Genomic DNA, 24725 nt, shown 5'->3' with positions numbered 1-24725 from the left:
AGGTTTGTTGTGGTAAGAGGCCTGGGCTCTGGGTTGCATTCCCTCGCCCCATCTCTAATTTCAGTACAGGAACAAGGGACAGTGCCGTGCAGGCTTGGACCCCCTCAGAGCCCATCCCAATACCTGTCATAGGACACCCCCCTGTGTGCCTGCCAGGCCAGAATGGGGACCTAACACGCCTGGAAACAACTCTCAAAGAAGGGATGGGTGCTAACAGAAGCATACTCCAGCCTCCTGTCCTTCAGGGGACAATTGCAGGAGGAATTTCTTATGTTCTCAACTGTCCTTGAATCTCAGAAATTGAATCTCCACTGCCTGAAGCTGGAACTTGATAATACATCCTTACACTGACTTTCCTTTCTCCCTTGTCCCACACTCTCTTTGCTCTCCTTCTCGTTCCTTGGGATAACCTCCCAACAAAACACCTATACTCAAGTCCTTAGGTGGGTCTCTGCTTTTAGGGGAACTAAAAGAGAATCTAAACTAAGCACAATCTAATTGACTTAACAAAATGAAGTGAAGTTGCTCAGTCGGATCCAACTCTTTGTGACCCCATGGACTGTAGCCTACCAGACTCCTCCCTCCATGGGATTCTCCAGGCAAGAGTCCTGGAGTGGGTTGCCATTTCCTTCTCCAGGGGATCTTTCCAACCCAGGGATCGAACCCGGGTCTCCTGCATTGCAGGCAGACGCTTTACCATCTGAGCCACCAGGGAAGCCCAACTTAACAAAAAACACACCTAAATAAATTATTTCATGAACCCAAAGAAAACCTTCACAACATGATATGCGTGTATGCAATGTCTTTAAAAGGCTAGGAAGGGGTACATCCCTGGTGGTCCAGGGGCTAAGACTCTCTGCTCTCAATGCAGGGTACCCAGAATCAATCCCTAGTCAGGTAGCTAGATCCCACATGCCACAACTAAGACTCAGCATTGGCAAATAAATAGATATTTTTAAAAATATTTTAAAAATAAAAGGATAGGAAGGGACTTGATAACAAATACTTGGTGGAGTTATCCTTGGAAGAACAAAAGAAACGGAGGTAGAAACTTAGAAATCAATAGCAAAATTTAGTAATCTTATAGAAGAGAGGTTAGTTGTTCCTGAATACATTTCTTATCCATCTGGGAGCTGAAAAAGTCAAAAAGTGGGTGGGTGGCACCAGAGAACAGTGGGAAGACACACCAGGGATACCCTTAAAACCCAACCATCTCTCCAGAGAAATGCCAACAAAGGCAGTTACTTTTTACACCAGATCATATCTCTAGATAAAACTGCTGCTGCTGCTGCTAAGTCGCTTCAGTCGTGTCCGACCTTGTGCGACCCCATAGACGGTAGCCCAGCAGGCTCCCCCGTCCCTGGGATTCTCCAGGCAAGAACACTGGAGTGGGTTGCCATTTCCTTCTCCAATGCATGAAAGTGAAAAGTGAAAGTGAAGTCACTTAGTCATGTCCAACTCTTGGTGACCCCATGGACTGCAGCCCACCAGGCTCCTCCATCCACGGGATTTTCCAGGCAAGAGTACTGGAGTGGGGTGCCATTGCCTTCTCTGATAAACTAGGCAACTACAATGTGAAAATCTATTCTGAGGAACAATCTTTGGCAAATAAGGTCTAAAATAAGATGGGGAAAATTTTTTTAATAAGTGATTTTGAAAAATTTACAAATATGACTATATTTTTGATTTAGAAAAATCACTAAATTTAAGAAATTTGGAATTCAGTTGGATCAGTAAAAACTCTGTTACAAATATATATTTGAGTGTCAAAATGCAATATTATCTTCAAATATTCACAGAAATAAAATCTGGTTTACTAAACTAGTGTTTTAAAGAGTTCCTAGACAAAGGGCAACCCACTCCAGTATTCTAGCCTGGGAAATCCTATGGACAGAAGGAGCCTGGTGAGCAATAGTCCCTGGGGTCAAAAAAGAGTAGGACATGACATAGTGACTAAATAACAACAAAGAATTAAAAATGACTTATGATGTGTGATATTGGTTATTTTTCAGCTAATGAATGCTTCAAACAGTATTTTGTCATAAGCATTTGAAATATCTTCCTATGCATCCCTGTATATTTTCTGTGAATAAAAAGGTATTTTTAAAGTGCAAAGTCTTTATTCAATCTTATTTTAGAATATCACAAATGACGCTTTAGTGATGTGTACACTGATGAGTTTTACTGGCCCTGATGTGTACTGATGGGGTATGACACAAAAAACCAGAGAACCTATCATTTTCTTCTGTATTTGATAGTGGTCAGGCCCCTATTAGCTTTGAGTCGAGTTCCTGTTTCTCAGTTTCTAGAGAGCCGTAAAGAACTTGGAAAAGATCCAAGGAGAAACAACAAAAAATCATTAAAAGGATGGAGGAAAAGACCTCTGAGGAAAGGTTGAAGACACTGGACTGGCCTCACTTGAAAACTGCAGGCCAAGGACTGATTTAATAGCTTTCTTAGAGAACAGGAAGGTTTATTTGGAGGAGGATACTAGCTGACTTTTCTCCATCTCCATAAAGATGAAAACCAGACAAAACTGGATTAGAATGAACAAGAGAGGTCTCTTTGACCTAAGGCAGAACTCAACTGCAAAGGTGATTAAACTCTGTCATTACCGTCACTGGAGAGCTTTGAAAATATGTTGAATAACCATTAGCTCTGTGTAGTTTAGGCTACTCACTGGAGAAGGAAATCCCTTTCAGCTCTATGCTTCCATGAATTTGCATTCTCAAAAGCCAGGTTAAAAGATTTAGCCAGTGGAGAGGGGAGACCAGGTTTCTCTCACTTGGGAACAAGGTCATCAGAATACATCATCATTCATTCTGAAAGATTTAACATAAAATGACTGATATTAACCATATGGTAAAGGAATACAACTCTAAAAGTTGGTTTGCAAATATTACTAAGAAGAAAAAAATGAGCTAAGCCTCAGTACTTCCAGTTAGTAATTATTTTCTAAAGGCTAATTAATGAAGGTATATTATTTTTGCCATAAGACAAGAGACAGCCTTTTTCTGCCTAATTCTAATTACCTCGAGCTCACTAAACTTGCAGGCAGCTAAGGTTCATAGTTAAGCACAGGGCATCCCATGTTTGTCACCTTCAAGAAATTATATTTCCACCATGGTAGTCTTAGAACTTGAAAATAAACTATTGGTATTTCTCTGTGGGAAACTTACTGAGGTGAACATGAGTCTGTATGAACAATTTTTTTTTAATGAAAGCTTTATTTCTGAAATTTCAACTTTGGTACACCATAGTATATTTCTGAGGTTTCACTTTTTAAATAAAAAATATGCTGAAAGTTTTTTTTTAAAAAAGTTGTTCCATCAATCGGTTGCATCTGACTCTTTGCGACCCCATGGACTGCAGCACACCAAGTAGTATTTCCCAAATTTCATATAGAAATTAGTGAAAACTGTGTTGAAACATATCTAAGAGAAACTGTGATTTACTAATATTCATTATGCATCTATTGAGCACCTACTATGTCTCAAACAGTGTGCCAAGCACTGGAGATTCCTTGTCAAATGTGACATGGCCACTGACCCCCTGGGAGGGGGGTTCCAATCTGGTGAGGAGAGACACATGTTACTGACTAATCCTATGGCCACCCGGCCATGGGGACAAATGAGTAAAACTCCTAGTCCAGGAGGGATATTTGGGAAGGTTTCTTGGGAAAGGGGCCCTGAAGAGGAGCTCTGGAAATAAATTAGGTGTAAAATTGGCACAGAAAGGATTTCTTATGGAGAAGGTGGGTGTAAAAGAAAGAATACCCCAAATGAGTATGTGTTCAGTGCAATGTGCTAGGCACTGTATCAAGCGTATAATCAGCATGATTTCACTGAATCATCATCACCTCCCTCATTTATTCAGGCATCTGACTTAAGCAATGGCTGTGTTCCAGGAAGTATGGGTACAATGGTGACTTAAACGAACACAGATTCTATTCTTCCAGCGCTTAGCCCAGTGGGCGATGCTATACAATAGTCAAATAATCATAAAGGTGTGATGAAGGGAAAAGGGGAAAAGTTGTTAATTATAATATTAGCAAATTTCCTTCACTCTTTCAACAAAGAGAATTTTGCTTTTGTCTTCTAAGCATCTCCCATCTCACTTCCTCCCCTTCCTCATTTCAAGAAATATTCTGTCAGCTGGGTTTCTAACTTGTTGGGATGCCAGATCCAATTAATGGGAGAAAAGAGACTAGACTTCAGAAGTAAAGGTGAGCTATTGGTTCAAGAAAAGAACGAACAGAGGCAGGTAGAAATAATTTATTAAAAAATAAAATGTTGGGGAGGGAGATGGGAGGGAGATTTGGGAGGGAGGGGACATGGGTGTACCTATGGCTGATTCTTGTTGATGTATGACAGAAAAACCACAAAATTCTGTAAAGCAATTATCCTTAAATTGAAAAAAATAATTTTTAAGAATAAATAAATAACCTGTTCAAAACCATTGCTTTTTAAATGAAGTAATGAATGAGGCATTTGTGTATTAAATTAAGTGAGTCAGAAAGAGAAAAAATATATCACATATTAGTGCATATTATGGAATCTAGACGGAGAAGGCAATGGCAACCCACTCCAGTACTCTTGCCTGGAAAATCCCATGGACAGAGGAGCCTGATAGGCTGCAGTCCATGGAGTCGCTAAGAGTCAGACACGACTGAGCGGCTTCACTTTCACTTTTCACTTTCATGCATTGGAGAAGGAAATGGCAACCCACTCCAGTGTTCTTGCCTGGAGAATCCCAGGGATGGGGGAGCCTGGTGGGCTGCCGTCTGTGGGGTCGCACAGAGTCAGACACAACTGAAGCGGCTTAGGAGCAGCAGCAGCATGGAATCTAAAAAGACGGTACTGATGATCCTATCTGCAGGGCTGCAATGGAGAGGCAGACAGAGAGACCAGACTTACAGACACAGTGGGGGAAGGAGAAGCTGGGAGGAATTGAAAAGTAGCATTGAAACATATATATTACCATATGCAAAACAGATAACCAGTGGGAATTTGCCGTACGACACAGGGAGCTCAAATCTGGTGCTCCTAAACTACTGCTTTTTATAATTTTTATTGAATACCTCATCTTATTACAGGAACTGGTCAATGCACTTTACCTAGTATTCTCTCATCGTGCTGCGCTTATTGTGTCTGACTCAGAGACCCCATGGACTATAACCTGCCAGGCTCCTTTTCCACAGAATTTTCCAGGCAGGAATACTGGAGTGGGTAGCCATTTCCTACTTCAGAAGATCTTTCCAACTCAGGGATCACACCACATCTCCTGCACTGGTAGGCAGATTCTTTGCCACTGCACCACCTGGGAAGCCCCATTCTCTCTCATAGTTCTCCCCAAAACAATGAAAGAAGTACTGAATTTAACCCCATTTTTCGGATATGGAAACAGAGGCATAAAGAAGTAACTTGTACAAGTTTACATACTGAATAAGCAGTACAGCCAGGATTTAAAACCAGGTAGTATGACCCCAGAGCCTGCACCAGCTGCAAGAGATGATTCTTAGGACAGTAATGCAAAGTGTGATATAGAGTCAGAGAAATGGCAAAATAGATGTTATTAAGTATCAGTTCGGTTCAGTTCAGTCGCTCAGTAGTGTCCAACTCTGTGTGACCCCATGAACCGCAGCATGCCAGGCCTCCCTGTCAATCATCAACTCCCGGAGTCCATACAAACCCATGTCCATTGAGTCAGTGATGCCATCCAACCATCTCATCCTCTCTTGTCCCCTTCTCCTCCTGCACTCAATTTCTCCCAGCATCAGGGTCTTTTCCAATGAATCAGCTCTTTGCATCAGGTGACCAAAGTATTGGAATTTCAGCTTCAACATCAGTCCTTCCAATGAACACCCAGGACTAATCTCCTTTAGGATGGACTGATTGGATCTCCTTGCAGTCCAAGGGCCTCTCAAGAGTCTTCTCCAACACCACAGTTCAAAAGCATTAATTCTTCAGCACTCAGCTTTCTTTATAGTCCAACTCTCACATCCATACTTGACCACTGGAAAAACCATAGCCTTGACTAGATGGACCTTTATTGACAAAGTAATGTCTCCACTTTTTAATATGCTGTCTAGGTTGGTCATAACTTTCCCTCCAAGGAGTAAGCATCTTTTAATTTCATGGCTGCAATCACCATCTACAGTGATTTTAGAGCCCAGAAAAATAAAGTCAGCCACTGGTTCCACTGTTTCTCCATCTATTTGCCAATAAGTGATGGGACTGGATGCCATGATCTTAGTTTTCTGAATGTTGAGCTTTAAGCTAACTTTTTCACTCTCCTCTTTCACTTTCATCAAGAGGTTCTTTAGTTCTTCTTCATGTTCTGCCATAAGGGTGCTGTCATCTGCATATCTGAGGTTATTGATATTTTTCCCAGCACTTTTGATTCCAGTTTGTGCTTCTTCCAGCCCAGCATTTCTCATGATGTACTCTGCATAGAAGTTAAATAAGCAGGGTGACAATATACAGCCTTGACGGACTCCTTTTCCTATTTGAAACCAGTCTGTTGTTCCATGTCCAGTTCTAACTGTTGCTTCCTGACCTGCATACAGATTTCTCAAGAGGCAGGTCAGGCGGTCTGGTATTCCCATCTCTTTCAGAATTTTCCACAGTTTATTGTGAGCCACACAGTCAAAGGCTTTGGCATAGTCAATAAAGCAGAAATAGAAGTTTTTCTGTAACTCTCTTGCTTTCTTGATGATCCAGTGGATGTTGGCAATTTGATCTCTGGTTCCTCTGCCTTTTCTAAAACCAGCTTGAACATATAGAAGTTCACGGTTCATGTATTGCTGAAGTCTGGCTTGGAGAATTTTGAGCATTACTTTACTAGCATGTGAGATGAGTGCAATTGTGCAGTTGTTTGAGCATTCTTTGGCATTGCCTTTTTTGGGATTGGAATGAAAACTGACCTTTTCCATTCCTGTGGCCACTGCCGAGTCTTCCAAATTTCCAAATTAATAAGAATAGTTGTGAGTTATTGACTGGGTCCCCTTAGTGTTCTATAACTGATTGTAGTAAAGAATAGAATTGCTTTTAATTATTTACTTTGAGTAGATGTTTCTTTGAGAGAGATTGTGTGGGGACTGGACCATGTGTGTTCTCAGTTTTAATCTGGGACACACAACCTATGATTGCAAACTGTGCTATTTGGTAGAAAGAAAAACTGCAGGGAATGCTAAGAGTGCAGGCAAGGGTCCCTGGTCTGGCCTACAGGGTCAAGGAAGCTCTGTGAGGTAGTCGTATTTGAGCTGAATCTGGAAGTTGAGTTCTGGCTACCTGGGTGATAAGTATGGGGGTTGAGGGGGAGGTTTACTCCAATAGAGGCAACAGTGTGTGCAAAGGCAGTGAGGACAGGGTCGAGCAGGGCTTTGAAAAACTGCAAGATGATGCAGAGCCAGAGCACTGATGGCGAGGGGGAGGCTAGCGCCAGAGAGGGGTAAGTAGCCATGTTAGAACTTGGCAACAGTCCCTGAAGCAAGAGGGGCTTCCCAGGTGGCATAGTGGGAGTCCACAAGCCAATGCAGGAGACGTCAGAGACATGGGTTCGATCCTTGGGTCAGGAAGATCCCCTGGAGTAGGAAATGGCAACCCACTCTAGTATTTTTGCCTGGGAAATCCAAAGGACAGAGGAGCCTGGTGAACTACAGTCTACAGGGTCGCAAATAGTCAGACACAACCGAGGACTCACACCTTCCTTCATGCCTTCACACCTGAAGAAACGGTGAAAGAGGGCCAGGTTTGAAAGGTTTGTTTAGATTTGTGACAAGCCCAGACAGCAATTAAAAAGCAGACATCACTTTGCCAACATACGTCTGTCTAGTCAAAGCTATGGTTTTTCCAGTAGTCATGAATGGATGTGAGAGTTGGACCATAAAGAAAGCTGAGCACTGAAGAATTGATGCTTTCAAATTGTGGTGCTGGAGAAGACTCTTGAGAGTCCCTTGGACTGCAAGGAGATCAAACCAGTCAATCCTAAAGGAAATCAACCCTGAATATTCATTGGAAGGACTGATGCTGAAATTGAGGCTCCAATACTTTGTCCACCTGATGCAAAGAGCCAACTTACTGGAAAAGAGTCTGATGCTGGGGAAGATTGAGGGCAGGAGGAGAAAGGGACAACAGAGGATGAAATAGTTGGATGTCATCACTGACTCAATGGGCATGAATTTGAGCAAAGTCCAGGAGCTAGTGAGGCGCAGGGAAGCCTGGCGTGCTGCAGCACATGGGGCCAGAAAGAGTCAGACACAGCTTAGTGACTGAACAACAATAATCTTTCACGGATAAATATGGTCCTTTCCTCCAGGTATAGGGAGGGTACCTCTCACATCAGAGTCTTATGACCTACTTTGGGGGAAAATCAGAAAGTCCTTCCTGCGCCAGCCATTTCTCAAATTCCTTAGCTTGAAATATTCCATACGCCAAGGTTCCATTTTGGGGAATATTGAAACTCATCGATAGGAATGTGGACTCCAGAGCCAGGCTGGCTGGATTTGAATCCAGTTTCATCTCTTTCATTAGTTACATTCTTTTGGGAAAGTGATGACCTCTTTGTGTCTCACTTTTTCTCATCAGTAAAGTGAGATTAATACTGCTTATCACATGCAGGGTTGTATGAGGATCAAATGAGTTAACATAAGAATATGTGTTGTTATTGTTACCAGATGACTTTTGAGATGGACATTCATGTATGAGTAAGATTCGGTGGTGGGGGAGGCATGTGAGTGGTGGAAGCAGTGTTTAAAAAGGATGTAGATGGGAAAGTGGCTGGTGCTTAGAAAGCGAAAGTTTTCCAGTTTGGTTGAGACGGAGGGTACCTGACAGGGACAAAAGACACTGAAGCTAGAATAGTTGGAGACTATCATATAAGATGCCCAGCTGACGCGTGTCTACCTAAGGAGAGTACAGAAATTCTGAAGGTTTTTGAGCAGGGATATAATGAGACTAGTGTTCTATCTGGGGGAAAAGTCATCTGGTAGTCACTAGTATAAATTGTTGCTGAGAAAACTTCTTGCTGAAAATTTTTTTCTTAAGGAGATTCTCATACTGGTAAGCAAGTACACTGACCAGCTGACAAAATATGCCTGTTTATTTGGCTGTCATATTTCTCAGGGTAAATTAATATAATCTATGGTTCGTAAATCAGTCCACTCATGTATTCATCTATTGACATGCTTATTACTTTAAAATGCATTTCCTTCAAGATGGATCTAAGAACACTTATAAACGTGCAATTCAGCAGTAAATAAATCAGAAATGAACATCAAAAACTATATGAGGGAAATAGAAAGGCAATTATCAACAATCAGGATCTAGAATAAAATGAATAAATAGAATAGAATAAAATAGAATAAAATTCAACTGATCATTACCTTAGCTCTAGCTTCCTAAAAGCCCAGGCATAAAGGGAATCTGAATTGTGCAGTTCTTAAGGCCTAATGAAAGAAATTTTATTAGGTTTTTAGGTAAGTCAAGCCTTTTCTTCCTGGAGTCTAATAGAAAATTCACATATCTTTTGAGTGAAGAGCAGGTTTTAAATGATGAAAAATCAGACTTCATATAGTCATTCTAATGACTTCTTGGCATGAACAACCCCTCACAGTCTTATAATTCCTCTGAATTGCTAGAGAGTATTTTCTGAATTTACACACTCAAAGACTTGACGAGAAGCATCATGGGTGTTTGTCATACACAGAAAGATGCCAAAGGTAGACTAGCAATGGGAAGGATATGTTTTATATTTCACAAAAGACGAAGTCCAGAAAGTGTTCTCACCACAGAAATATTCTGACTAGATTTCCATTTTTATAGAAAAGTGGGTTATTTCAACTTAATTTTAAAATATGAGCTATTTTACAAGGTTAAAGGGCAGCATTCAGAATGGGAGAAAATAATAGCAAATGAAACAACTGACAAAGAATTAATCTCCAAAATACACAAGCAGCTCCTGCAGCTCAATACCAGAAAAATGAACAACCCAATCAAAAAGTGGGCCAGAACTAAACTGATATTTCTCCAAAGAAGATACAGATGGCTAATAAACACATGAAAAGATGCTCAACATCACTCATTATCAGAGGAATGCAAATCAAAACCACAATGAGATACCACCTCCCACTGGTCAGAATGGCTGCCATCAAAATGTCTACAAACAGTAAATGCTGTAGAGGGTGTGGGGGAAGGGGAACACTTTTACACTGTTGGTGGGAATGCAAACTAGTACAGCCACTATGGAAAATAGTGTGAAGATTCCTTAAAAAACTGGAAATAGAACTGCCATACAACCCAGCAATCCCACTGCTGGGCATACACACTGAGGAAACCAGAATTGAAAGAGACAAGTGTACCCCAATGTTCATCGCAGCACTGTTTACAATAGCCAGGACATGGAAGCAACCTAGATGTCCATCAGCAGATGAATGGATAAGAAAGCTGTGGTACATATACACAATGGAGTATTACTCAGCTATAAAAGAAGAAGGCATTTGAGTTTGTTCTAATGAGGTGGATGAAGCTGGAGCCTATTACACAGAGTGAAGTAAGTCAGAAAGAGAAACACCAGTACAGTATAATAATGCATATATATGGAATTTAGAAAGATGTAACAACAACCCTATATGCAAGACAGAAAAAGAGACACAGATGTAAAGAACAGACTTTTGGACTCTGTGGGAGAAGGCAAGGGTGGGACGATCTGAGAGAATAGCGTTGAAACATGTATATTATCATATGTGAAGTAGATGACCAGTGCATGTTTGATGCATGAAGCAGGACACTTAAAGCCGGTACTCTGGGACAATCCAGAGGGATGGGGTGGGGAGGGAGGTGGAAGGGGGATTCAGGATGGTGGGACACATGTGCACACATGGTTGATTCATGTGGATGTATGGCAAAAACCAGCACAATATTGTAAAGTGTTTAGCCTCCAATTAAAATAAATAAATTTTAAAAATATGAGCTATTTTAAAATATAGAAAAGTACAGAAACTAATAAATATCCATATTTCTGCTACCAATATCTAGCAAGTATTTCCATATTTTCATATTTGAATTTTTTAAGAAATAAAACTTTAGAGAGATTTAAAGTCTCTTTTTTATCCCTTCTGAACCCAGTTGGCTCCTATCTTCCTAGTCAACCAGTATCATGAAGTTGGTGTGTATCCTTTCCATCTGCATCTTTCTAGTCTTACTACAAAGGTATGTACAATGAACAATATATGATATTGATTGGTATCAAGCTGTAGGAATTATCCTGCAACATTTTCATCCATTATTATGTGTTTAAAATTTTGTCATCAACTTCGAAATAGAGATGTAGTTCATTCAGTATTCTACTGTGGGGAAAAAAAAACAAACCAAGTATATAATCTTGATTCCCAGTTATTGCAGTTCCCAGTTATGAGCTGCTTCCAATTTTTTATTATTATAAATAATGCTGCACTGAACATCCTTATACATGTCTCCTTGAGCACCCTTGCAAGTTTTCTCTTGGCAGTATACTTAGAAATGGAATTGCTAGACCATGAGTTATAAATGTCTTTATTAGATAGTGTCAACTTGCTCTCTGAATTGACTGAACTGATTTATATCACCACCAGCAGAATATGAGTTCCTAATATGTGATATTGCCATACATTTTTTCCTAATAAATATGATGTATAAAATAGTAGCTCATTGTTTTGATTTCCAGGATTACTGGTAAAGAATTTTATCTTTTCAAATGCTTTTTGGCCATTCAGGTATGCTTTTCTGTGAGCTGGTTTAACAAATCCTTCACCCATTTTCACAACTGGTCACTTCTTTCCCCTACTGATTTGCATGAGCACCATATGTGGTCTTCTTATAATCTACATTTGGATTATATAAGTTTTAAATACATTCTGTCTGTGACTTATTTTCAAAAAAGATCCATATTTCCTATCTTTTATTAGATAAACGTTATCCTCCTTTCACTTCATGAGAAATAGATGGGGAAACAGTGGAAACTGCCAGACTTTATTTTTTGGGGCTCCAAAATCACTGCAGATGGTGATTGCAGCCATAAAATTAAAAGACGCTTACTCCTTGGAAGAAAAGTTATGACCAACCTAGATAGCATATTGAAAAGCAGATACATTACTTTGCTGACTAAGGTCTGTCTAGTCAAGGCTATGGTTATTCCTATGGTCATGTATGGATATGAGAATTGGACTGTGAAGAGGGCTGAGTGCCAAAGAATTGATGCTTTTGAACTATGGTGTTGGAGAAGACTCTTGAGAGTCCCTTGGACTGCAAGGAGATCCAACCAATCCATTCTGAAGGAGATCAGCCCTGGGATTTCTTTGGAAGGAATGACGCTAAAGCTGAAACTCCAGTACTTTGGCCACCTCATGCGAAGAGTTGACTCATTGGAAAAGACTCTGATGCTGGGAGGGATTGGGGGCAGGAGGAGAAGGGGACGACAGAGGATGAGATGTCTGGATGGCATCCCTGACTCGATGGACGTGAGTCTGAGTGAACTCCGGGAGTTGGTGATAGACAGGGAGGCCTGGTGTGCTGCAATTCATGGGGTCGCAAAGAGTTGGACACAACTGAGCAACTGAACTGAACTGAATCCTCTGTTCATTAATTTCATAACTTCTGAGAGAATAATTAAAGTTCCCCATTAAATGGGGAAAAGGAAATAAACCTGCCTCCAGGACCAGCTACACACAGCAGCCTCAGAGAGAGGCCTAGTGGGCTAGAACACCTGGGGAGCTAAAGTTCTTTCTCACCAGCCTGAAAAAATTGCTGAAAAATACACCCTCGGACATTGAAGAATACCTGAAACTGTTTTTCCAAATTGTATTATGACCTAGAGAACATGGGGAAAAAGTTGTTTTTTGGAAGTTTGTGGCCCAGATTAGGACACAAGCTTCATTTTCCAGCAAGCTTGCACTTGCGTGTGTTCCTGCGTGCTAAGTCACTTCAATCATGTCCGACTCTTACCTTTCCTCAATAACAGGATGTGCCATAGGGAAGGTGTGTTTGCATTCACTTGTGATAGTGCCCTGGCTTGGTTTCACTTCCTTTGACTAACATCCCTGAATTCACTCTTCTAAAACACTTTCCATCTCTTTCCAGCAATTATCAGTTAGATATCTTGACAGAAAAATAAAAGGCCTAAATAATAAAAATGACAAAATTCCCAGGGACAGATTTAGCAAGAAACATCCAGATGTACTTTACTGAGGCATATACAAGATTTTATTTATTAGAGAGAAATACTGTGTTTCTGTATGAGGACAGTCTTTATTAAAAAAACATCAGGCAACCCCAAATCAGTTAACCCCAAAACATCAGTTAACCCCAAAAGAGTTCCAAAGAATAGCAAGGAGAGATAAGCAAGCCTTCCTCAGTGATCAATGCAAAGAAATAGAGGAAAACAATAGAATCGGAAAGACTAGAGATCTCTTCAAGAAAATTAATGATACCAAGGGAACATTTCATGCAAAGATGGGCACAATAAAGGACAGAAATGGTATGGACCTCACAGAAGAAGATATTAAGAAGAGGTGACAAGAATATACAGAAGAACTATATAAAACAGATCTTCATGACTTAGATAACCACAATGCTGTGATCACTCACCTAGAGCCAGACATCCTGGAATGTGAAGTCAAGTGGGCCTTAGGAAGTATCACTTCCAACAAAGCCAGTGGAGGTGATGGAATCCTAGTTGAGCTATTTCAAATCCTGAAAGATGATGCTGTGAAAGTGCTGCACTCAATATGTCAGCACATTTGGAAAACTCAGCAGTGGCCACAGGACTGGAAAAGGTCAGTTTTCATTCCAATCCCAAAGAAAGGCAGTGCCAAAGAATACCCACACTATGGCACAATTGCACTCATCTCACATGCTTGCAAAGTAATGCTCAAAATTCTTTAAGCCAGGCTTTAACAGTACCTGAACTTTGAACTTCCAAATGTTCAAGTTGGATTTACAAAAGTAGAAAAGGCAGAGGAAGCAGAGATCAAATTGCCAACATCCCTCCAGTTCAGTTCAGTTGCTCAGTTGTGTCCGACTCTCTGTGATCCCATGAATCACAGCACGCCAGGCCTCCCTTTCCATCACCAACTTCCAGAGTCTACCCAAACTCATGTCCATCGAGTCGGTGATGCCATCCAGCCATCTCATCCTCTGTCATCCCCTTCTCCTCCTGTCCCCAATCCCTCCCAGGATCAGGGTCTTTTCCAATGAGTCAACTCTTTGTATGAGGTGGCCAAAGAATTGGAGCTTCAGCTTCAGCATCAGTCCTTCCAATGAACACCCAGGACTGATCTCCTTTAGGATGGACCGGTAGGATCTTCTTGCAGTCCAAGGGCCTCTCAAGAGTCTTCTCCAACACCACAGTTCAAAAGCATCAATTCTTCAGCGCTCAGCCTTCTTCACAGTCCAACTCTCACATCCATACATGACATCCAACATCCCTTGGATCACCAAAAAAGTAAGATGACACCACCCTAACGGCAGAAAGCAAAGAAGAACTAAAGAGTCCTTTGATGAAAGTGAAAGAGGAGAGTGAAAAAGTTGGCTTAAAACTCAACATTCAGAAAACTAAGATCATGGCATCTGGTCCCATCACTTCATGGCAAATAGATGGGGAAACAATGGAAACATTGATAGACTTCATTTGTGGGGGGGGGGGCTCCAAAACCATTGCAGATGGTGACTGCAGCTATGAAAGTATGATGCTTGCTCCTTGGAAGAAAAGCTATGACTAACCTAAACAGCATATTCAAAAGCAGAGACAGCTGAGCCTCAGTTCTCCGACCATGCCCACTGGGGCCTGTTTGCACTGACTGACCAGAGTCTGCAAATTCAACGCTCTGAGCCATCTGGACCGCCCTGATCCCAGCTTTCTATCCTTTGAAAACACTAAGAATAACGTCCCTGCATCAGTTTTTACTGGAGCCAATCACCTGTCCTGCCTGGAACAGGGATCATACCCAGATCGCACTTAGCCCCAGTGATCATGAAGTCCACATCTGTAAGAAGAATGGGGGCCAGTGGGTGAAAGCTCATGAACTCAAGGAACACAATAGACACATCACAGGTATTGACTGGGCTCCTAAGAGTGACCACATTGTCACTTGTGGGGCCAACTGAAACACCTACGTCTGGAGTCAGAAGGATGGTGTCTCAAAGCCAACCCTGGTGATCCTGATAATTCAACCGGGTGGCCACTTTCCTCAAGTGGTCCCCGCTAGAGAACAAATTTGCTGTGGGCAGCGGAGCACAGCTCAGCTCCATTTATTACTTTGAGTCTGAAAATGCCTGGTGGGTGAGCAAGCACATTAAAAAGCCCATCTGCTCCACGGCCCTCAGCTTGGGTTGGCATCCCAACAACGTCTTGCTGGCAGTGGGATCTTGTGACTTCAAATGCAGAGTGTTTTCTGCCTACATTAAAGAAGCGTATGAGAAGCCAGCCAGGGTGCCCTGGGGCAGCAAGATGCCTTTCGGTCAGCTGATGTCAGCGTTTGGTGGCAGTGGCACAGGCGGCGGGGTGCAGAAGGTCAGCTCTTGGCAAGCGGCAGCCGCCTGGCTTGAGTCAGCCGGGACAGCATGGTGTCCGTTGCTGACACCTCAAAAAGCGTGCAGGTCTCAGCTCTGAAGACGGAGTTCCTGCCCCTCCTGAGTGTGTCGTTCATCTCAGAGAACAGTGTCGTGGCTGCTGGCCACAATTGCTGCCCATGCTTAACTACGATGACCGCGGCTGCTTGACCTTCATCTCAAGCTGCACATTCCCAAACAGAGCATCCAGCGCAACGTGTTGGCCGTGGAGCACTTCCGCAATATGGACAGGCGGGCCACGACAGAGGACTGCAACACGGCCCTGGAGACGCTGCACCAGAACAGCATTACTCAAGTGTCTATTTATGAGGTAGGCAAGCAAGACTGTTGCAAATTTTGCACTACCAGCATCGACGGAGCCATGACCACTTGGGATTTTAAGACCTTAGAATCTTCCATCCAGGGTTTTCAAATAATGTGAAGCTGAATGAGCCTCCAGACCCAGCATGAGGACAGACAGGCAGCGGCGGAGAAGCTCCGCCATTTGCATGGAAGGGGAGCCAGCTGCCAGGAAACACTGAATAAGCACATGGTGCAAACCTCCTTGTGTGTTTTGTTTGAATATAATTGGTGAAAGTGTTGGTTTTTTAAAAGCAACAGTGATTTTGGTTTTGTTTTGGGGGTTGTTTTGTTTTGTTTTGCAATTTCATTCCATTCTGGGCCAAAGCGTCTCTTTAAGTAGTTTATTATGGAACACTGTCAACACTAACTTAAAGGAAGGGGTGGGGAGGTATGTAAATTGTCTGCTAAAAATATTAAATAAAAACACTGAATATGTTGAAAAAAAAAAAGCAGAAACATTACTTTGCCAACAAAAGTCTGTCTAATCAAAGCTATGGTTTTCCAGTAGTCATGTATGGATGTGAGAGTTGGACTATAAAGCAAGCTGGTGGTGGTGCTGCTGCTAAGTCGCTTCAGTAGTGTCCAACTCTGTGCGACCCCATAGACGGCAGCCCACTAGGCTCCTCTGTCCCTGGGATCCTCCAGGCAAGAATACTGGAGTGGGTTGCCATTTCCTTCTCCAATGCCTGAAAGTGAAAAGTCAAAGTGAAGTCGCTCAGTGAGCCACGAATAATTGATGCTTTTGAACTGTGATGTTGGAGAAGACTCTTGAGAGTTCCTTGGACTGCAAGGAGATCCAACCAGTCCATCCTAAAGGAAATCAGTCCCGAATATTCATTGGAAGGACTGATGCTGAAGCTGAAGCTCTAATACTTTGGCCACCTGATGCAAAGAACTGACTAATTGGAAAAGATCCTTATACTGGGAAAGATTGAAGGTGGGAGGAGAAGGGGACAACAGAGGATGTGATAGTTGGATGGCATCTCCGACTTAACGGACATGAGTTTGAGCAAACCCTGGGAGTTGGTGACGGACAGGGAAACCTGGCATGCTGCAGTCCATGGGGTTGCAAAGAGTCTGACACAACTGAGTGACTGAACTGAACCCCAAATCAACCTATGGATGCTTAACATAATTACCAATACTAATTCATCCGAAAAGTGAACCAGTAAGAATAGCCAGAAAACTTCCAAAAACATGAGTAATCAATTATATCTGTCTTGCCAGATCTTTAAATGTGCAAATCTGGGGCCAAAATGCAAAGTCCAAAAGCATATAAAAAAACATTAAATGATGAATCTGACTTTTGAAATCAGTTCAAAAGGGATAGACAGTTCAATATAGGATGTGAATAACCATGTAACCAATATAAAGTTAAATGTTTACTTTACATCATATGCCAGAATAAATTCCAGATGAATTAAAGAGTTAATTTTTTTTTAAATGAAGCCATTTTCTAAAGAATATAGAGTTGGTTATGTATATATCCTTGGGAGTGCAAGTGGCCTTTCTTAGAAAAGCTAGAGAACATAATAGAAAAAAAAAATCAATAGAAATGATTACAAAGGTTCTTCATGATCATAATGATGATGACAATGATAAAGATGAAAGAAGAATTAAAATCATATGTTTAATATGCAAATAAGTGTTCTGCTAAAAGAATGTATTCTGAAGGTTGACAGAGTTATAGGGGGAGAAATGGGAGAATTTTCCATTTGTACATTTAAAAAAAGAAGAAAACATGGTAGAACAATAGATCATTTTTACTCTTTCTCTGTATCTTCTGGGTTTTAATTTTTCTATAATAAACACACACTTCTAATCTGTTCATCAGAAAAAAAAATCTTTTCCAAGGAATGCTAAAGCTTTAAAGTAGGCTAAAGGATAAAGTATAACTCTAGAAAAGAAATACTCTTAAAAATCAATTTTAAAAAGCCAGTTATCCCAATTGAAAAATAGGCAAAGGACAGTAGTATAAAAAACAGTTCATAAAGGGTGTAAAAATGGCCAATAGACATAATAAAATATGTTTAATTTCACTAGTAATCAAAGAAATATATATTAAAATAATCCTGAGATCTCATAGTGGTCTGTGAAATTGACAAAGATTAAAGAGAAAAAGAATGCTCAGAGCTGGTAAGGGTTTGAGGGGACAAGGTCGGAAGCAGTTCGAGTGTTGCTGCGGGACAGAGAGTGGGGTGCAAGAGGATGGTCACATCCCAGGTCACGTCCAAGTCCCTGGGACAGCTGCCAAGTGTGGGTTCTTGTCTCTGTGCAGGAAAGAATTCAAGAGCAAGCCACGATAAAGTGAAAAAAGGTTTATTCAGGGAGAAACACACTCCACAGACAGAGTGTAGGCCACTTCAGAAGGCAAGAGAGGCACAAGAGACCTGAAAGGCCCATGGGTAAGGGCTTGCCTTTAATTAATTATACATTATTCCATAAAATGTATTTTTCTTGCCTTTATTTCATGCTTATTTCTACAATGGTGACCACCTCATCTGTTGTTATAATGAAGATTCTTACTTAACTTGCATTCTATTGACAGCAAATACTTGATGGATTAAAATTAAAATGTAATTTCATTCAAAGGGTGCACAATTTGTATACATTTTTCATTTTAAAAGTACATTAGTGGAAATAAAAAAAAATTGTTATGTACTTTTATTTATGAGGAAACAGTGGAAACAGTGTCAGACTTTATTTTTGGGGGCTCCAAAATCACTGCTGATGGTGACTCTAGCCATGAAATTAAAAGATGCTTACTCCTTGGAAGAAAAGTTATGACCAACCTAGACTGCATATTCAAAAGCAGAGACATTACTTTGCCAACTAAGGTCCGTCTAGTCAAGGCTATGGTTTTTCCAGTAGTCATGTATGGATATGAGAGTTGGACTGTAAAGAAGGCTGAGCACCGAAGAATTGATGCTTTTGAACTGTGGTGCTGGAGAAGACTCTTGAGAGTCCCTTGGACTGCAAGGAGATCCAACCAGTCCATTCTGAAGGAGATCAGCCCTGGGATTTCTTTTGGAAGGAATGATGCTAAAGCTGAAACTCCAGTATTTTGGCCACCTCATGGGAAGAGTTGACTCATTGGAAAAGACTCTGATGCTGGGAGGGATTGGGGGCAGGAGGAGAAGGGGACAACAGAGGATGAGATGGCTGGATGGCATCACTGACTCGATGGATGTGAGTCTGAGTGAACTCTGGGAGTTGGTGATGGACATCGAGGCCTGCCGTGCCTCATGGGGTCCAAAAACAGTCAGACATGACTGAGCGACTGAACTGAACTGAACTTTCATTTACATTTTTAAAAATTACTTTTCTTCTAAGATACTTAAAAGCAGATATTAAATTGAAAGGGAGATACAAATTATAACAAATAGTTAACAATTTTTAAAAAGCATTTAAATATATCTGGATTTTGAAAAATATTTTATAAATTAATTCAGTCACATTTAATACTTTTTATAAAAATAAAGCCATTTGCAGTTCTAATACTAAATGTACATCAAGTTTCCAATGTAAGAATTAATATCTTACTTTCATTCATGTTATACCTAGACCTCGGGTTCTTAAATTTTTGGTCTCAAGACTCCTTAAGCTACTGAAAGTTGTTGAGGACTCCAAAAAGCCTTTATGTTAGAATTAACGCTAGGAAGTTTGTAAAACACAAGAATGTATAAGCACAAATTCCATTAGCTCCCAGAGCACAGATGACATTACATGTCTTGCAACCTCTAGAAAACTCCACTATATACTCTAGAAAGCATGAGAATGAAAAGGGCAAATACAGTCTTAGTAGTACTGACAAACGGAGAAGGCAATGGCACCCCACTCCAGTACTCTTGCCTGGAAAATCCCATGGACGGAGGAGCCTGGTAGGCTGCAGTCCATGGGGTCGCTGAGGGTCGGACACGACTGAGCGACTTCACTTTCACTTTTCACTTTCATGCATTGGAGAAGGAAATGGCAACCCACTCCAGTATTCTTGCCTGGAGGATCCCAGGGACGGGGGAGCCTGGTGGGCTGCCGTCTATGGGGTCACACAGAGTTGGACACAACTGAAGTGACTTAGCAGTAGCGGTAGCAGTATTAAGAAAAAAAATAACATGATCTCTAGACCCTGAAAAGGTGTCTGGGACTTCGGGGGTCCCCAGAACCACTGACCTATAACCACATAGTATAAATTTAAGAGTAAGGTGAATCATCTGAGAGGTGAACACCTCTCCCTCCGTAAATAGGATTCTAAAGAGAAGCAAAATAAATGGGCACTTGCCATCACTACTAAATGATTCCTCACTCTGCAAGGATCTATTTATTGTATTAGTGCTATCTGACAGGAAGACTGACAAGTTCAATCGTCTTTTCTCTTACTTAAGCACTTCCTCCATTTGCCCTCAGGCCCTGAAGAGTGTTAGTTCCTAGAGCTGAACCAGCTCTCTGCCACATTCTGAGTGCTACTCTGGCTCTTCTCAACCCTGGCCAGTATCTTCTAACTTGCAATTTAGGTCTATTCTGGAGTTCCCCCTTCCTCAGGATGTTGCTGCTGCTGCTGCTAAGTTGCTTCAGTCGTGTCTGACTCAGTGCGACCCCATAGATGGCAGCCCACTAGGCTCGCCCATCCCTGGGATTCTCCAGACAAGAACACTGGAGTGGATTGCCATTTCCTTCTCCAATGTGGCTCTCCTAAACTCCCAGGGGTTATATAAAATACTGAGTGGGATCCTTAGGGGAGGGAAGTAGGTCCTCTCTGGGATCTTTCTATAGCAGCCCCACGCTAGGCAACCCGAGTTAGTTTAGTTCTTGGTATACTACCCATGGGTCTCACTTGTGGAAACGCTAAAAGCCCACCTACATATGGGTTTGTGTCCTGCTGCCGCTCAGCACGTGGGGCTGGTGATGCCTCTAAGACTGCAGCAGTGACCTCCTCCCTTCACGGGCAGAGGCCTCCCACCCCCTCCTGCTGCCTGGTCCTTCCCTTGGACTGGAGCAGACCTGCTCCTTCTCTTTCTTCTGAATTAACCTCCTTACCTGAAAAATCTTCTGGATCCCCTTCCATCCCCACATCAGATGGGGTCTCTAGTCTCCTCCCACTTAGCTCTTCCATGCCATTGTCCTGCTGGCCTTCCCCACACACACCTCGAAACAGGGCAGGAGTTGTCTCTAGTCTTGGATCCCTCAAACCATCAGGAAACATTTGGTCATATCATCCTCCGCACAGGGCTCATTTCAGCATATAGGGGCATGGACTTCCTTGATGGCTCAGCGGTGAAGAATCCGCCTGTATCTCAGGAGCCAGGGGCGACATGGATTCAGTCCCTAGGTTGAGAAGATGCCCTGAAGGAGGGCACGGCAACTCACTCCAGTATTCTTGCCTGGAGAAATCCATGGACAGAGGAGCCTGGTGGGCTACAGTCCCTGGGGTCGCAAAGAGCCCAACATGACTGAGCAAGTTGGCACTCACGCACAAGGACTTTATGCTACATTTTACACTTCTCCTCAACTGTGAACTCTCCTGCCTCTCTTAGGCTCAGAGCTGTTTATCAGGGTTAGTGGCAGGGCTGATGAGGTACCTGCTTTACTTATACCCTCTTGGTAAACCTCTCCAGGCGTACACCAGAGTCTTCCGGGTTTGCCCTAAAAGGGTAAAGTTGCTTTTCCCTTTGCCTCTCTACTCTGTTTCTTGCAAGTCTCCAGAGGAGCCAGGACAAGCCCCACATTTCTGAGTCAGATAGGAGAGTAGTCCAGGAACGAATTTCTCATTATTATTCTGCCACCTATACCTTACTCACTAGATTTTGCTAGTCAGTAAGTAGCACTGTTAAATGTTCAAATAATTACTTTTTACTCATGAACATAGATCAACAAAGGATTTTTTTTCGAAAGGAAAACGATCCTTAGTGGTTCGGAGTGCAGTCACTGAGGTCATTTTAACTATTCTGCCATTGTGGCAGGCATAGGATCGAGGTCCCCAGGCCACACTGAAGTAGGACGCATGTGCACGGTGCTGGCTGCGGCCGCCCTGGTGGAGCTGTAGGGCTTGTTGCTTTAATAAGCCCTGCCACCCCTAAGTTGTTCAGCCATCCAACCCAATCTGGTCTCCCTCCAAGTCTTCCTTATCCTCCTCACCTTGCAATTGCTCTCTGCCAAGCTCAGCTACTTCCCCAAGCCTTTTTCAAAGGCCCTCTTATGTGTGCACCCCCCTTAGTTTTTCACACTGAGGACTACTTCAAAGGCTGGCAGCCCTGGGAAGGGAGGCCTGACAATAAAAGAAATCCCAACTGGAGAAAGGTTTGCTTTGGCAGCTGCCTGATTGTTCTGTAGGTGGGGAGGCGCCTGCTCCAACCTCTGCAGCTCACTTGCCCTCACAGCTCATTACAGATGTTTTCTTTTGGTCTGGTTCCCTTCTGGGCCTCTGAGCCCCCACTTCTAGCAGGCTTATGTAAATTTTCGTGAGGCCTCAGCTGCTCCTGCCTCCATTGATCCCTTTATCTGCTGCCAACAGGAGACTTCTTAATCTTGCTCTGAGCCACACTCAGGAGGGGAGAGGCTCAAACACTCCAAAGGTGGGGCCCATTGCTATTTGGTTCTGCAGCTTATTCCAAGGCCACAAGGCTTAGAAGGCTACCAGAAAGCCTGTTCCATCATGTGTTTCCTCCAAGAACCCCTTGTGGGCCTCCACAGAAATCCTGAACTTCAGCAGGAATTATTACTTCTTTGTGCAGGGCTTGCAATATATGTATTTTTAAATCACCCTGCAAACCAAGCTAATCACTGACTGAATTCACCTTAGTAGTAGCTGTGCACCGTTAGTCACTCGGTCTTGTCTGACTCTCTGCGACCCCATGGACTGTAACCGTCAGGCTCCTCTGTCCATGGGATTCTCCAGGCAAGAATACTGGAGTGGGTTGCCATTCCCTTCTCCAGGGGATTTTTCCTAACCCAGGGATCAAACCCAGGTCTCCTGCATTGCAGGCAGATTCCTTATGGTGTGAATCACCAGGGAAGTTCCCTTACTGACATCCAATTGAGGACCCCTGACTGACTTGCTTAAACTAGGAATTCTTGACTCAGCTGAAATAATTTTGACCTTCTCTTGCAGTGCTGCTTTATTTCAAATGCTTTTAAAAAGGTCTGAACCCTAAAGGCCAGAAAACAGTCCAGACAGCTCCAAGGATACGTGCATGGACATGTATGACACCCTGGGGGTCTCTGTCCTTCAAGCAAACTCTAGCATCTGGCCAAGTATTGAGTCCTTCTCTTGATGAAATCATAAGGGATTTGATTTAGGTCGTACCTGAATGGTCTAGTAGTTTTCCCTACTTTCTTCAATTTAAGTCTGAATTTGGCAATAAGGAGCTCATGATCTGAGTCACAGTCAGCTCCCAGTCTTGCTTTTGCTGACTGTATAGAGCTTGTCCATCTTTGGCTGCAAAGAATAGAATCAATCTGATTTTGGTGTTGACCATCTGGTGATGTCCATGTGTAGAGTCTTCTCTTGTGTTGTTGGAAGAGGGTGTTTGCTAGGACCAGTGTGTTCTCTTGGCAAAACTCTATTAGCCTTTGCCCTAATTCATTCCATACTCCAAGGCCAAATTTGTCTGTTACTCCAGGTGTTTCTTGACTTCCTACTTTTGCATTCCAGTCCCCTATAATGAAAAGGATATCTTTTTTGGGTGTTAGTTCTAAAAGGTCTTGTAGGTCTTCATAGAACCATTCAACTTCAGCTTCTTCAGCATTACTGGTTTGAGCATAGACTTGGATTACCATGATATTGAATGGTTTGCTTTGGAAACGAACAGAGATCATTCTGTCGTTTTTGAGATTGCATCCAAGTACTGCATTTCAGACTCTTTTGTTGACCATGATGGCTTCTAAGGGATTCCTGCCTGCAGTAGTAGATATAATGGTCATCTGAGTTAAATTCACCCATTCCAGTCCATTTTAGTTTGCTGATTCCTAGAATGTCGACGTCCACTCTTGTCATCTCCTGTTTGACCACTTCCAATTTGCCTTGATTCATGGACCTGACATTCCAGGTTCCCATGCAATATTGCTCTTTACAGCATCGGACCTTGCTTCTATCACCAGTCACATCCAGAGCTGGGTATTGTTTTTTCTTTGGCTCCATCCCTTCATTCTTTCTGGAGTTATTTCTCCACTGATCTCCAGTAGCATATTGGGCACTTACCGACCTGGGGAGTTCCTCTTTCAGTATCCTATCATTTTGCCTTTTCATACTGTTCATGGGGCTCTCAAGGCAAGAATACTGAAGTAGTTTGCCATTCCCTTCTCCACATTCCCTGGACCATATTCTGTTAGACCTCTCCATCATGACCCATCTGTCTTGGGTGGCCCCACACTGCATGGCTTAGTTTCATTGAGTTAGACAAGGCTATGGTCCGTGTGATCAGATTGGCTAGTTTTCTGTGATTATGGTTTCAGTGTGTTTGCCCTGTGATGCCCTCTTGCAACACCTACCATCTTACTTGGGTTTCTCTTCCCTTGGACGTGGGGTAACTCTTCATGGCTGCTTCAGCAAAGTGCAGCCACTGCTCCTTACCTTGGACGAGGGGTATCCCCTCACCACCACACCTCCTGACCTCCTGATCAAATCCCTTATGATTATACAGTGGAAGTGAGAAATAGATTTAAGGGACTAGACCTGATAGAGTGCCTGATGGACTATGGACAGAGATTGGTGACATTGTACAGGAGATAGGGATCAAGACCATTCCCAAAAAAAGAAATGCAAAAAAGCAAAATGGCTGTCTG

At 42.4% G+C, this 24725-nt stretch overlaps 1 pseudogene; it reads left to right on the top strand.

Annotated features, from left to right (window-relative positions):
* Positions 1-7399: 7399 nt before the first annotated feature.
* On the top strand, positions 7400-16026 carry LOC101123634 (actin-related protein 2/3 complex subunit 1A-like; annotated as a pseudogene).
* Positions 16027-24725: the final 8699 nt, after the last annotated feature.

This window comes from Ovis aries, chromosome 6, assembly GCF_016772045.2.
Source record: "Ovis aries strain OAR_USU_Benz2616 breed Rambouillet chromosome 6, ARS-UI_Ramb_v3.0, whole genome shotgun sequence".
NCBI classification, from domain to species: domain Eukaryota; kingdom Metazoa; phylum Chordata; class Mammalia; order Artiodactyla; family Bovidae; genus Ovis; species Ovis aries.
Note: the sequence above shows the minus strand (reverse complement) of the source record. Positions and strands in the feature narration are given on the sequence as shown.